Genomic DNA, 12,759 nt, shown 5'->3' with positions numbered 1-12,759 from the left:
ATTTCTTACAGTGTTTCAGTGGTTTTATGCTCTTATTTGGCTGTGTCTTTACAGTATGTACTTAAATGTCTTTTTGCAAGAGAAGCAGAATAATGTTTCCAAATGGGGTTGCAAATAAGAAAACTTCATAGAGCTTTTAAAAATAATAAATGTAACACAGATCTTCTAGAGACACTGAATCACCATCTCTGGAAGCTGGAATGAATCTATGAATGTTGATTTGAACACACGTTTTCATAGGACAATGAGGTAAGAAAATTCCCCTGAGAGTTGTTAGGGAAAATTTTAGCTGACACATGGAAGACACAAACATCTTAAGGGCTCTGGTATTCAAAGACCTTCCATTAAACTGTTTTCCTCGCCCAGTTATCTGGAGTCATGACCATTCCAAAGAACATTCTTCATTGCTCCCTTCACATCCTTGTTCCGCAGAGTATATATGAGGGGGTTGATCATGGGAGTAACGATGGTGTAGAAGAGAGCTATGAACTTGCCCTGATCCTGAGAGTAGTTGTTGTTGCTCTGGAGATAAGCATAGATGGCTGTGCCATAGAAGAGAGTGACCACTGTGAGGTGGGATCCACATGTCCCAAATGCTTTTCTCTGCCCTGCTGCAGACTTTATCCTTAAGATGGCCCTGACGATCCCACCATAGGAGAACGCGATAAATGCAACCGGTATGAGAAGTATGAAGACACCTACAAAGAAGATCTCAGACTCATTGATACTGGTGTCAACACAGGCAAGCTTGAGCAATGCAGGAACTTCACAGAAAAAGTGGTCTAATTTATTTCTCCCACAAAGCGGTAAAAGGAAGATGAGTACCGTTTGGAATAAGGAGTTGGCAAAACCAATGAACCATGAAGCAGAAGCCATCAGGGCACAGAGACGGGGAGGCATGATTACTGTGTAATGAAGGGGCCTGCAAACAGCTACATAACGGTCAAATGCCATAACTCCTAAGAGAATGCATTCAGTACCTCCCAATCCTAGAGAGATGTACAGCTGAACTACACAACCACCAAAGGAGATAGATTTGTCTATTCCCCTGAGATTAACCAGGAGCTGGGGAACAATGCTGGTAGTGTAACACAGGTCCAGAAAGCTGAGGTTGGAGAGGGAAAAAGTACATAGGGGTGTGAAGATGTGGGTCCAGGTGGGACAATGCGATGATGGTTGTGTTTCCCAGCAAAGTGAAGATATAGAAGATCAAAAGAACCACAAAGAGGACCAGCTCCAGTTGAGGCCTGTCAGAGAAAGCCAGTAGGAGAAACCCAGTGAGGGAGCTTGTATTTTTCTCTTCCATCCTTGCTAGCACATGGTTCTTATCAAGACCAAGCATTTAGAAATTTTTAGAAGGTGTCTTAAAAGAAAAGGAGAGAGGAAGAGGTGAATCTATCATGTTAAAAGACACAGTCATGGGATTCTTATATGCAATTGTTTTCAGAAATGATGTACTCATTGAGAGGGACATATCTTATACCAATGTAGTTCCACATTATCACAAAAAGTTATATCATTGATATTTAATGTAAGAAAAATCAAATAATAGACCTTGTGTTCCCATCATTCATGGGTATGAAAGGTCTGTTTCAGATTGAGTTTCATAAGATTTAAAGTACTATAAGAATACATGTACATTAGAGAAAATGAGAATGAGGGAAATACTGGAGCACGATCAGAAAGAATAAGAAAGAGAAGCAGACAGAGGCAGAGAGATTATTTGAAACATATATCTCAAAATTCTACACAATTGTACATACCTCACATGCAATAGAATATAAAGCAAGATAATCTCTAAAATACATTCAGATATTGGAATTCGTGATCTAGAATGTACTTATACAGAGGATTAAATTATATTAAAAATATCACTTACAGCGCTGACTCTACATATTTTGGAAGTTTTGCTCTGTACTCTACCTAATCCATTATATTTGTGAAGACTACCCTGGTCCTTTTTATGGTAGTCAAACAATTAAATACTCAGTCAGACACCATTCAATCACCATTATTCTGTTACAGTGTTGAACTCTTGCCCTCAAGATGCTTGAAATTACCAGACCAACTTTACAAGTCCTCTGAAAATTCACTGTCTATGCAGAGTCAGTTGGAATCAGAACTCTAAAATCCAGTGGCCAACAGTTTCCTTTTCCTTTTGCTGATTTCATTTTCAAATATTACCAACAATTAGAGTGTGTGGATTCCGGAAAGAGGTGGGATTATTTTCTATGAACATTCTAATCAGGGTAAACATTTTTAAAAGTGATCCAATTGTGTAACCTATGTACAAACTGTAATGCTTTACATCACTCCCTGTGATAAAGTAAAAAAGATAAATACATAGAGATAAAGACAGACACATCATCACAGCGATAGGTCAAAGACATATATTGTAAAACAAAAAGAAATACAAGGAAAGGCATAAAAAACGAGATTTTGGTATTATAAAAATCTAAGAACATCCATCTACTTTCAGTTAATTTTATATACACAGCTTTCTGGAAGCTATCTTGAAGAGTGAGTTACACTGGACCAAACAGGTTGCCAGCTCTAAGGATGGTTGACTGCCGTTTTCATCCAGTTATTTAGTATTGCATAGCATGGTCATACCCCAACTTAAGTGGCATCAGGAAATGAATATTTCAGTTCTAGCATATTCAAATGGATAATCACAGTAAATTTTTAATCTTTCTAAAACTTTTAAAATCTGAATCAAGTTAGTGTATAGATACACTGATGTGCAAAATAAATTGGTACAAAGTGGTAGAAAATAAATATTAACAAAATCTGAATAAGGGAAAAGTAAAGATCAAGGGAAACAAGAGTTAGTGGTAGAGAGGCCACTGGGAAATATCCTCTATCACAGACATAAATGCCCTCCTTGTCCCATAATTTACTTCCAAGGAAAGCAAACAACCAAAAGATCGATGTTTTGAAAAATAAAAGCATTCCCAGCAGAAATGTAATACATCATACATGAGAAGGATTAGTTAAACTAAATTAAATTTATACTCAATCAGAGAACAACAGTATGTTAAAGTACTATTTCACATGTCTATCAAATACAATATTTAATTTGTACAAAATGTTTTCACATTTAAAGTTTGAAAAATTAATGTATCCAAAGGTTGAAGGTTAAACTGATATGCTACTTACATTAATAATGTTAATGCTGGCTGGTATTACTGAGGGCTTGATATGCTCTAAAATATTAACATGCATAATCTCAACTAATCTTTTAAAAACTTTTTGAAATGTATTACCGTCCCCTTTAAACATATGAAGAAATTGATTAAAGTGGTTAAATAGCTTACCCAAGATCCTTAAACTCCTAAATGTTTTAACATAAAGCCAGGTCCCTTTGATATCAAAGTTCATACTTTCAACCACATTAGTTTATCGTCAATCAAATGGATTTAATAAAATTCAAAGGAATCGTCACGTGTGACATAGAAGATGTAGCATTTCACAATATTTCATAATTTCTTTGATTTCTTATAAGAATGTGATCAGTGATATCCACACAAAAATCTATGCACAGAAAAATTCATAATAGAAATAATTATAAACGTATGAGAGACAGTCTAAATGAGAAACGAAAGGATACATCCTCTGACTCACACCTGTTCAGAAGAGCAAACCAAAACAAACCATGGTCAGTCTCATGCATGCACACACAAATATAGAGGCACTCATTGAAATGAACTGCTGGCTAATTTTTAAATTGTATCTAATAAAGAAAGCATTCCTGAAAGTGGAGAGCAAACATAAAATGCTAACTCATCCAAGGAAAACACCAAAATAATAATGCACCATTAAAATTAATTTATATGATTTCCATTTTATCATCTAAATAAGGACCAAGATGGCAATTGATGAAAGATAAAACCCCAGTGAGATCACGTTGTACAAAATATTTGTTGCTTTACATGATAATACATATATGAATAAAAATGAATGCTGAAAGTCTACCTATCTGACAGATATAAAAATGAATGATTTCAGGTTGAAAAATAAAATATCAGGCACAGGAGATGCCCACTAAAACAGAAAAGAATGTGATTGTCTCCGTGTGTGATCATTGCTTCCAATGTCATGCAGGAGCGCATACTGGGAGGTATTAGGATACTAATGTCATATTCTATCTTCTTACTTTGAATGTTTTTCTCATTACAATTCTGGAAAATTATTATCTTTAGTAAGACTGGACATGGGAAAGATCTAATTGCAAAATGCATTATCCCATTGATTCTCAAGAGTATGTTCGGCTGGTCTAGGTTACTTTGTTCTGTTCATCTTTTCTTACTTGGAATCCAACCTTTCTAAAGCTGCTTGCACCACCACAAAGGCAATCTTCCAAGAGAAAGAATTCTTTTTGGCTAAGGTCAAATGAGAAATTTTACTTCATTTCCTTCCTACCACATTTGAAGCATTGTGTAATTTGACTGGGAATCATCATCTCTGTTTAGACAAGCATCATTTGACTCAATGCAGCAAGAAAGATTGATTCATTAGACAAACTAAATAAATAATAGCGACTGGAAATATTATTCCTTAGGTACAGGAACAAAGGATGGTATCCTTAGTAGCCATCACAATATGACGTGATATAGGAAAGTTCTGTTATAAAAATTACACATAAATTATTACTTTGGGTGCAAAAAAATAAATAATTTTTTTAAGTGAAGATTATATATGAAGGAAAAAATTTAAATAGGTAAAATAAAACATATCTACAAAACAAAGATGGCATTCTATATAAAAATTACTATCAATAAAAGAATATACAGGGAAACAACATCTCACAAGCTGAGTACTGTATACATATTTTAGATATTTTTGTGCTTCTTTAAGAGAGGAAATAAACTGTTTAATACTAACAATACTGATGATGCATTTTAAACATAGAGAATAAATATTGTTTCACAGAGACTAAGAAGCCAAAGGGAAAGAATGAAAGCATATTGTCTAATACTTTCAATACACACGTACACTATTTTTCTGTTACTGAAGGGCATATTTTATTACACCTAAATATGTTATATTTAAATTACTTTCCATGTGTACATACTGAGGTACAATGAATGTACTACAATCGGATGAAACGTCTAGGAATAAATCATTAGCTTCTAAAATGAACAACTAATTTAGTTCTAATATTTGGTGAATTCTGTAGTCTGTTCCTTTTGCCAATGGACATATATGCACACTGACTGAGCTTTTTGTGGCAACAACAATTGCAACTGAAAATAAACTAACTTGCCAATTCCAAAAGCAACGCAGAGATCAAGTTCCATTCTACTCACCTTTATTCGTCTTATCTGTGCTTCCTAAGCTACTTTCCTACCTCATCTCCAGGTTATAGCCTTCAACAGAGTACTGGGGTTGGAACTCTGATATGTAGAATCAGGAATCAGGTTGTGCGGAGTGAGTGCAAAGGTTGATTATATCAGCATTGGATTATCCAGAAATTTTTCTTAAGCAAGAAGACACTTTCTCATGATGAGTTCACTTGTTTTCACGTGGTACTAGACCTGCTTTTGCCTCTAGGTGGTAGGAAGATGAAGAAAAGCAATTTTGAACTCTCAGTACTATTTCCCCAAATACAATGACTTGGCTTTATGACAGAGGGACTCTATGAGCAACATGAGAGGGTGAGATGGCGCTACGCTGTGACTGGGCTGGCACAGATGGAGACTCAAACCTGTTTACCTGGCTGAAGTCTCAAGGGAATGTATGTTCTACACTGTTGATTAGTTGATGTCACCAAGCTGTCCAGAGATGACAATCCTCAGGGAAAATGGGCAGCAAGGAGAATGTCTCTTCTTTAATTTCATATATTTGACAGAGGATGGGTAACACCCTCTACCTCTCTAGTTACCTTAGTTCTCAACTTTAAATGACTTGGATGTTTTCCAAAACCCTTAGATTTTGTTCTCACAATTACAAAAACTTTTTATGTATAGATAGATAAATCAATCATTCGGTTACTTAATGTAAAAGTATACATGTAAATAAATTTTTCATTTAAATTCATTCATCACCAACTTATAAGAGATCACAAAACTAATAATTAAGCACACCTTAATCATTAAGGGAAATATAATGGAGAGCAACCATCACTTTTATTCACAAACTCCTAATGTGGCTAATGAGTAACATTTCATATCCTCTATAACATTCTTCAGTTTATATACAAAGGTTTTAATGATTTACTCAAGTAATAAAAAGAAAATTCTTTAATGACATTTACATGGTTGGTTATCTTGAATTTCACTAGTCTTTGCATTTAAATTCCAAATGATTTTTAGTTCACCAGGATCGTTACAAATATTTGCTAAAGAAAAATGGAAGAAAGTAGATGGAGGTTTCACGTGTTAAAGTCAAGTTTGAAGATCAACCAATTTATTTAAAAACATCTTTACTTGACTATACAGGCAACAGACAGCTATAAATAACAACATCTGACTTTGGCAAGCTTGGGCCCTAAACATCAAATGAAACTTCAAAAAAGATAAAATCCCTTTATCCACACTGGAACACCTTTTGTTTCAGAGTAATAGACAACTGCTAAATAGTGGTATAACCTAGCTCAGAGAAAGCCATTTAGGATTGACGCAGCTTGGTTTTTATACGTCATTAGTGACACAAGTACAGAGAGCGTCTGTGATTAACTTCCATTCTATAGTCAATTGTTTCCCATATATCGACAAATTCTACTTTTATTTGCAAGATTCAGCTAGTGAGATAAACTATCTTTCTCCTCCTAAAAATATTCTTAGGTTAGAATTTTCTCAGTTACAGCCCTACTGGTTAAAATCCCATCATAATATTTAAAGGAGGTCTAGTGAAGACTAATACTGCTTAGGGTGTCAAAGGAAGGAGGGAATTACAGAGCTACTATTAATGCTTTTCTTCCCTGTTCACTCTTGCAGTTGTAAGTATTAATTGGTAAAATCACTTAGGTAGGATAATAGTTTTACTTTATCTGGGAATGCTGACCTGCAATAACATTCCTCAGTTTAATATTCTCTCAAGTAGTTCATGGTCATGTTCCCCAAACACATGAATAAGAATGCTCATAGCAGCGCTGTTTGTATTAACCCAAACCTGTAAATAATTCAAATGCTCATCAACAGTAAAATGGCAAAACTGTGAGCTATTCATACAACACAGTACTTTACAAAAGAAAGGAATAAACTACAGCAAAACAAATTGGAACATTGTCCTTCACACAAAAATGCTGAACAAAACATGCCAGTCACAAAGGAATCAATCTGTCTACATAAAGTTCAAAAACAGGTAAAATAAACTGTTGTTTATGAATGCAAACATAGGTGGTAAAACTATAGTTATAATCAAATATTATAGCCAAAACTAAAAAGAATATCGAAAGGCTGATTATAACATAGTCAAGATCAATGAAGAGAGAAAGGGATGCAATTGGGTAGAGGCTGTCTGAGGTACTGTCCAGGTTCTAGTTTACAAGGGTGTAAATATCATGACTATTTACTTAATTATTCTTTTAAATGAACATTTTCATACAGGCATAGAGAGAGACACGCAGACAGACAGACAGAGACAGAGAGAGATGGCCAGAGGAAATAAGAAATAACACATAGGACAATGTTATACTCATGTTATACCCAAACTATAACTATGACTATAAGAAAGCAGGATACAAAGCAGCTATATAAAAATAGCAAAGATGATTAGGACTATTTTTAAATGAATAAGGCTGATAAAAATCACATTTGGAAAAGCTAAGTTCTGAAAAAAGGAAAAATTATTAGGGATTTGTAAGGAGTCAAATTGGTGGACTAAAAGGAATACAAGTCTGGAAACAATCAATACCGATCTGAGGAAAAGTAACATTAATGTAAAGGAAAGAACAGGAATGCTTCTCCACCTGTTTCCAGGACACCATTCTCTCTGTAGAGTAGACACAGTGAAGATAGCCTTTCTTCTGAAATATCTAAATTGCCACCACCTCAGTAAAGTATTGAACAAGCTATTTCTAGGCTCTGAATTATTCCAAACTCTCAGATCCTCTTCCTCACTGCTTGTCGTCTATCTGAGATAAGCGGAAGGGAAGGTCCACACTTCCTAAGTGAAATGTTATACCACCCTGTACTGCTGCTTCACTTTGGGATTTCTGTATTTATCACTAGATAAATGGATAAAGAGCCCAAGTGGGGAAAAGGAAAGGGAAAAAGGCAGAAACAAAACGAAAGATAGAGAAGACAAGTACAGAATGACAAGAACTGAGACAGTAGATATATACAGAGATTTCAGTGAAAAAGACTACAGATACATACAGTAAATGTGAAAACAGAAGGAAAGTAATAGGGGAAACAATAAAATTATGTGCACAGGGATTCTCAAAAGCTCAAAATGCATTAAAGTAATTACAGGTAAAGTAAAATATAGTGCCAGACTGTAAAGCCAGCAGGTTGTTTAATTACTCTATAGTGGAAAATATTTCACTTCTTGAAAGGACTTTCACATACATGGTCATCTTACACAGAATGTGGGATGTATTGAATATAGACTCTATGTTTCCACCAAAAGTCAATGGTAATAAAATCTGATTACTTTCTATTGAGCACAACATCCAGTCCCTCACCCCTCTCCTCTGCAGGATGTGACTCTGGAGAGCCTCAAGCAGAGTTTTCATAGACTGGAGCTAGACAGTCCCATTGCTTCTAAGAAGTTCTTGAAGGATCCTCCCAAACTATTTCATCTTGGAAGGAATTTTCTGGAATCTAAAGAAAATTAGATATAATTAGTCTTCTGGGGAAATGATTATGAGCACTATAACCCAAAACCTGTGGAAAAACCCCCAGATCACATGCTGCATTTCCATCATCCATTCCCTCCCACTCCCAAAACAAGCACTTACATTTTCACACACACAAGACATTTGCATTAGAAAGCTTCCAAAGTTTAGTTTACTATGTCTTCTTTGATCGTTTGACCAATGAGAGAATCTGTGTTCAGGATGCTGAATATATAGGAAATCTTATAACAATTTGAACCAATTTCTATCTTAACATATTAAAATTCTATTAACTTTAGTCGTTATAGGACTATCCTTATAATTCTTATGTAATTAAACTATGAAAATTATTGACATCTTAAAATTGAAAATTATAAACTCAAAGCTTATAATCACACTGAGGAAATCTTTGAATGTACAACATGCTAATGAAAACATTAAGAAAGGTTGATTGTCATTTCTTGGTAATCATTAGCCTCTACCTAGTGAGAGTAAAGGCTTATTAAAAGGAATTTTAAAAAGATATTCCATTATTCCTTGGAAAGAGCATAACTTTGAACTCTGAAAAATCTGGGTTCACATCTTGATCTCGTCATTTAGAAGCTGTGTCACTTCAAGCAAGGATTTAACCTCCTGTTCCAGAGAGTGCTCAGCTGTAAAATAAGGATGATATTGTCCCTTAAGGTGTTGTGGTAAACAAATAAGATAAAAAATATGAAAATGCATTACAAATTGTAAATCATTGTGTAAATGCAAAGAACTACTAGCATTTCTAGCCAAAATCATGCTTTTTCTTGTCCATTTCCTCAGATTACCTTCAGTCATGCCATGCTATTGGCCACTTCCTCCTTGAAATGGTCTTCATTAGCTTTTATAAATTGTTCAATCTTGATGTTCCCACATGACAATCACCATTACTTTTGCACTTTTTCTGAAACCCAAAATCCTTTTCCTTTAATTCTCTTTTTACCCATTTACTCTTCAAAATGATGGTACTTCAGTGAACCACAAAAGAATTGCCAAAAGTATATCAAGCTCTGAACGCTCTCCCCAAGCAGAATTCTACATTTCCATTGCCATTCCTGACACATGTACTTCAAAATTTACATATACTATGGTTCTATAAATCCACTGTTTCCCTCTCCCCAACCAAAAGTAGCTGTTTTAGTTTCCTGTGGCAGCCATAATGAAGTACCACCAACTGGGGTATTTAAAAGAACAGAAATTTATTCTCTCACACTTCTGGAAACCAGAAGTCCAAAATCAAGTTATCATCATCAACACGCTCTCTCTCTGAAGCTTCTAAGGGAGAATGTGTTCTATGTCTTTCTTTGAGCCTCTGGTGTTGCCAGCAATCCCTCACATTCCTTGCCTTGCAGACTCATCTTTGTTCCAATCTTTGGCTCTGTCAACACATAGTGTTCTCTCTGTGTGTCTGTGTCTTGTCTCTGTTTTCCCTTCCTAGAAGGACATCAGCCATATTGGATTAGTACCCATTTAATAAAGTATGGCATCATCTTAACTTAATTACATCTGCAAAGAATCTATTTTCAAATAAGGTCACATTCATAGACACCAGGAATTAGGACTTTTTTTTTTTGGAGGTACAATTCATACCATAGCAGGAGCTTTTCATCTAGGCCCCTCCATTTCTAACAAAGGGATCAACCAATCTCTCAGGGATCAACCAATCTCTCATTCATCAAGCAGCTTTTAAATACACAATACAGTTTTATTAACTATAGTCACCATGCTCTACATTAAATCCCCTCAACTTATTTATTCTATATGTGGAAGTTATACCTTTTGTCCACCTTCACTCATTTGGCCCACTCCCAGACCCACCCCTGGCAACCACTAATCTATTAGCTGTGTCTATGAGTTTGATTTTGTTTGTTTTAGATATCACACATAAGTGAGATCATATGGTATTTGTCTTTCTCTGTCAGACTTTTTTCACTTAGCATAATGCCCTCATGGTCCATCTGAGTTGTCACAAATGGCGGGATATCCTTCTTTTTCATGGTAGAAAAATAGTCCATTCTGTATATATACCACATTTCTTAATCCTTCATCCATCCATGAACACAGATTGTTTCCATGTCTTGGCCGTTGTACACAATGCTGCAATGGACATGGCAGCGCAAAATCTTTTTTGTTACTGTTTTTGTTTCTTTTGCATAAATACCCAGAAGTGGAATTGCTGGATCATATGGTAGTTCTATTTTTAATTTTTGAGAAACTCCATACTGTTTTCATAGTGGCTACCAATTTATCACCAACAGTGCACAAGGATTCCCTTTACTCTACAGCCTTGCCAAGACTTATTTCTTGTCTTTTTTTTAATTTCAGGTGTACATCATTATATTTCAATTTCTGTTTAGATTACATCCTGTTCACCATCCACCACCATACACTTGTGCCTAATCACCCCTGTGCCCTCCTCTCTCTGTCCTTTCCCTCTGGGAACCACCAGTCCAATCTCTGTCTCATTGTACTTGTTTATTGTTGTTTTTATCTTCTATTTATGAGTGAGATCATATAGCATTAGACTTTTTCCCTCTGACTTATTTGGCTTAGCATAATACCCTCAGGATGCATCCACGTTGTCGCAAATGGCAAGCTTTCATTTTTTTATGGCTGAATAGTATACCACTGTGTATACATACTACATCTTCTTTATCCATTCATCCCTTGATGGGCACCTAGGTTGCTTCCAAGTATTGGCTATTGTGAATAATGCTGCAATGAACATGGGAGTGCATATATCTCTACGCATTCATGTTTTCATGTTCTTTGGATAAATACCCAGCAGTGGAATAGCTGGATTGTATAGTAGTTCTATTCTTAAGTTTTTGAGGAATCTCCATACTGTTTTCCATAGTGGCTGCACCAGTTTGCACTCTCACCAGCAGTGTGTGAGACTTCCCTTTTCTCCACATCCTCTACAACACTTGTTATTTCTTGCCTTGTTAATTATGGTCATTCTGATGGGCATGAGATGATGTCTCATTGTAGTTTTGATTTTCATTTCCCTGATAATTTAAATTAGTGATGGTGAACATCTTTTCATGTGCCTGTTGGCCACCTGTTTATCTTCTTTGGAAAAATGTCTGTTCAGATCTTTTGCCCAGTTTTTAATTGGGTTGTTTGGTTTTTTGTTGTTGAGATATATGAGTTCTTTATATATTTTGGATATTAACTCCTTGTCAGATATATGGTTTGCAAATATCTTCTCCTAATTGTTAGGCTGTCTTTTTGTCTTGTTGATGGTTTCCTTCGATATAGTCCCATGTGTCTATTTTTTCTTTTGTTTCTCTTGCCCGGTCAGACATGGTATTTGAAAATATGCTGCTAAGACCGACGTCAAGGAGTGTACCGCCGATGTTTTCTCCTAGAAGTTTAATGGTTTCAGGTCTTACATTCAAGTCTTTCATCCATTTTGAGTTCAGTTTTTGTGTATGGTGTAAAATAACAGTCGACTTTCATTCTCTGCTTGTGGCTGTCCAGTTTCCCCAACACCATTTATTGAAGAGACTTTCCTTGCTCCATTGTATTTTCTTAGTTCCTTTGTTGAAATTTAACTGTCCAAGGATGTGTGGGTTTATTTCTGGGCCCTCGATTCTGTTCCATTGATCTGTGTGTCTGTTTTTGTGCCAATAATATGCTTTTTTGATTACTATAGTTTCATAGTATATTTTGAAATCAGGAAGTGTGATACCTCCAGCTTTGTTCTTTTTTCTCGGGATTCCTTTGGCTATTCAGAGTCTTTAGTTGTTCAAAATAAATTTAGGAGTTTTTGCTCTGTTTCTGTGAAAAATGTCATTGGAACTTTGACATAGATCGCATTGAATCAGTAGATTGCTTTGGGAAGTATGGACATTTTCACTATGTTAATTCTTCCGATCCAAGAGCATGGAATCTCTTTCCATTTCTCTGTGTCTTGTTCAATTTATTTCAACAAGGTTGTATAGTTT

At 35.4% G+C, this 12,759-nt stretch overlaps 1 pseudogene; it reads right to left on the bottom strand.

Moving 5' to 3' along the window:
• Nucleotides 1–366: 366 nt before the first annotated feature.
• On the bottom strand, nt 367–1,306 carry LOC123287679 (putative olfactory receptor 2B8; annotated as a pseudogene).
• Between the last annotated feature and the right edge of the window lie 11,453 nt (nt 1,307–12,759).

This window comes from Equus asinus, chromosome 8 (assembly GCF_041296235.1).
Source record: "Equus asinus isolate D_3611 breed Donkey chromosome 8, EquAss-T2T_v2, whole genome shotgun sequence".
NCBI classification, from domain to species: Eukaryota; Metazoa; Chordata; class Mammalia; order Perissodactyla; family Equidae; genus Equus; species Equus asinus.
The sequence above is the reverse complement of the archived record's forward strand: the minus strand, read 5'-3'. Positions and strand labels throughout refer to the sequence as shown.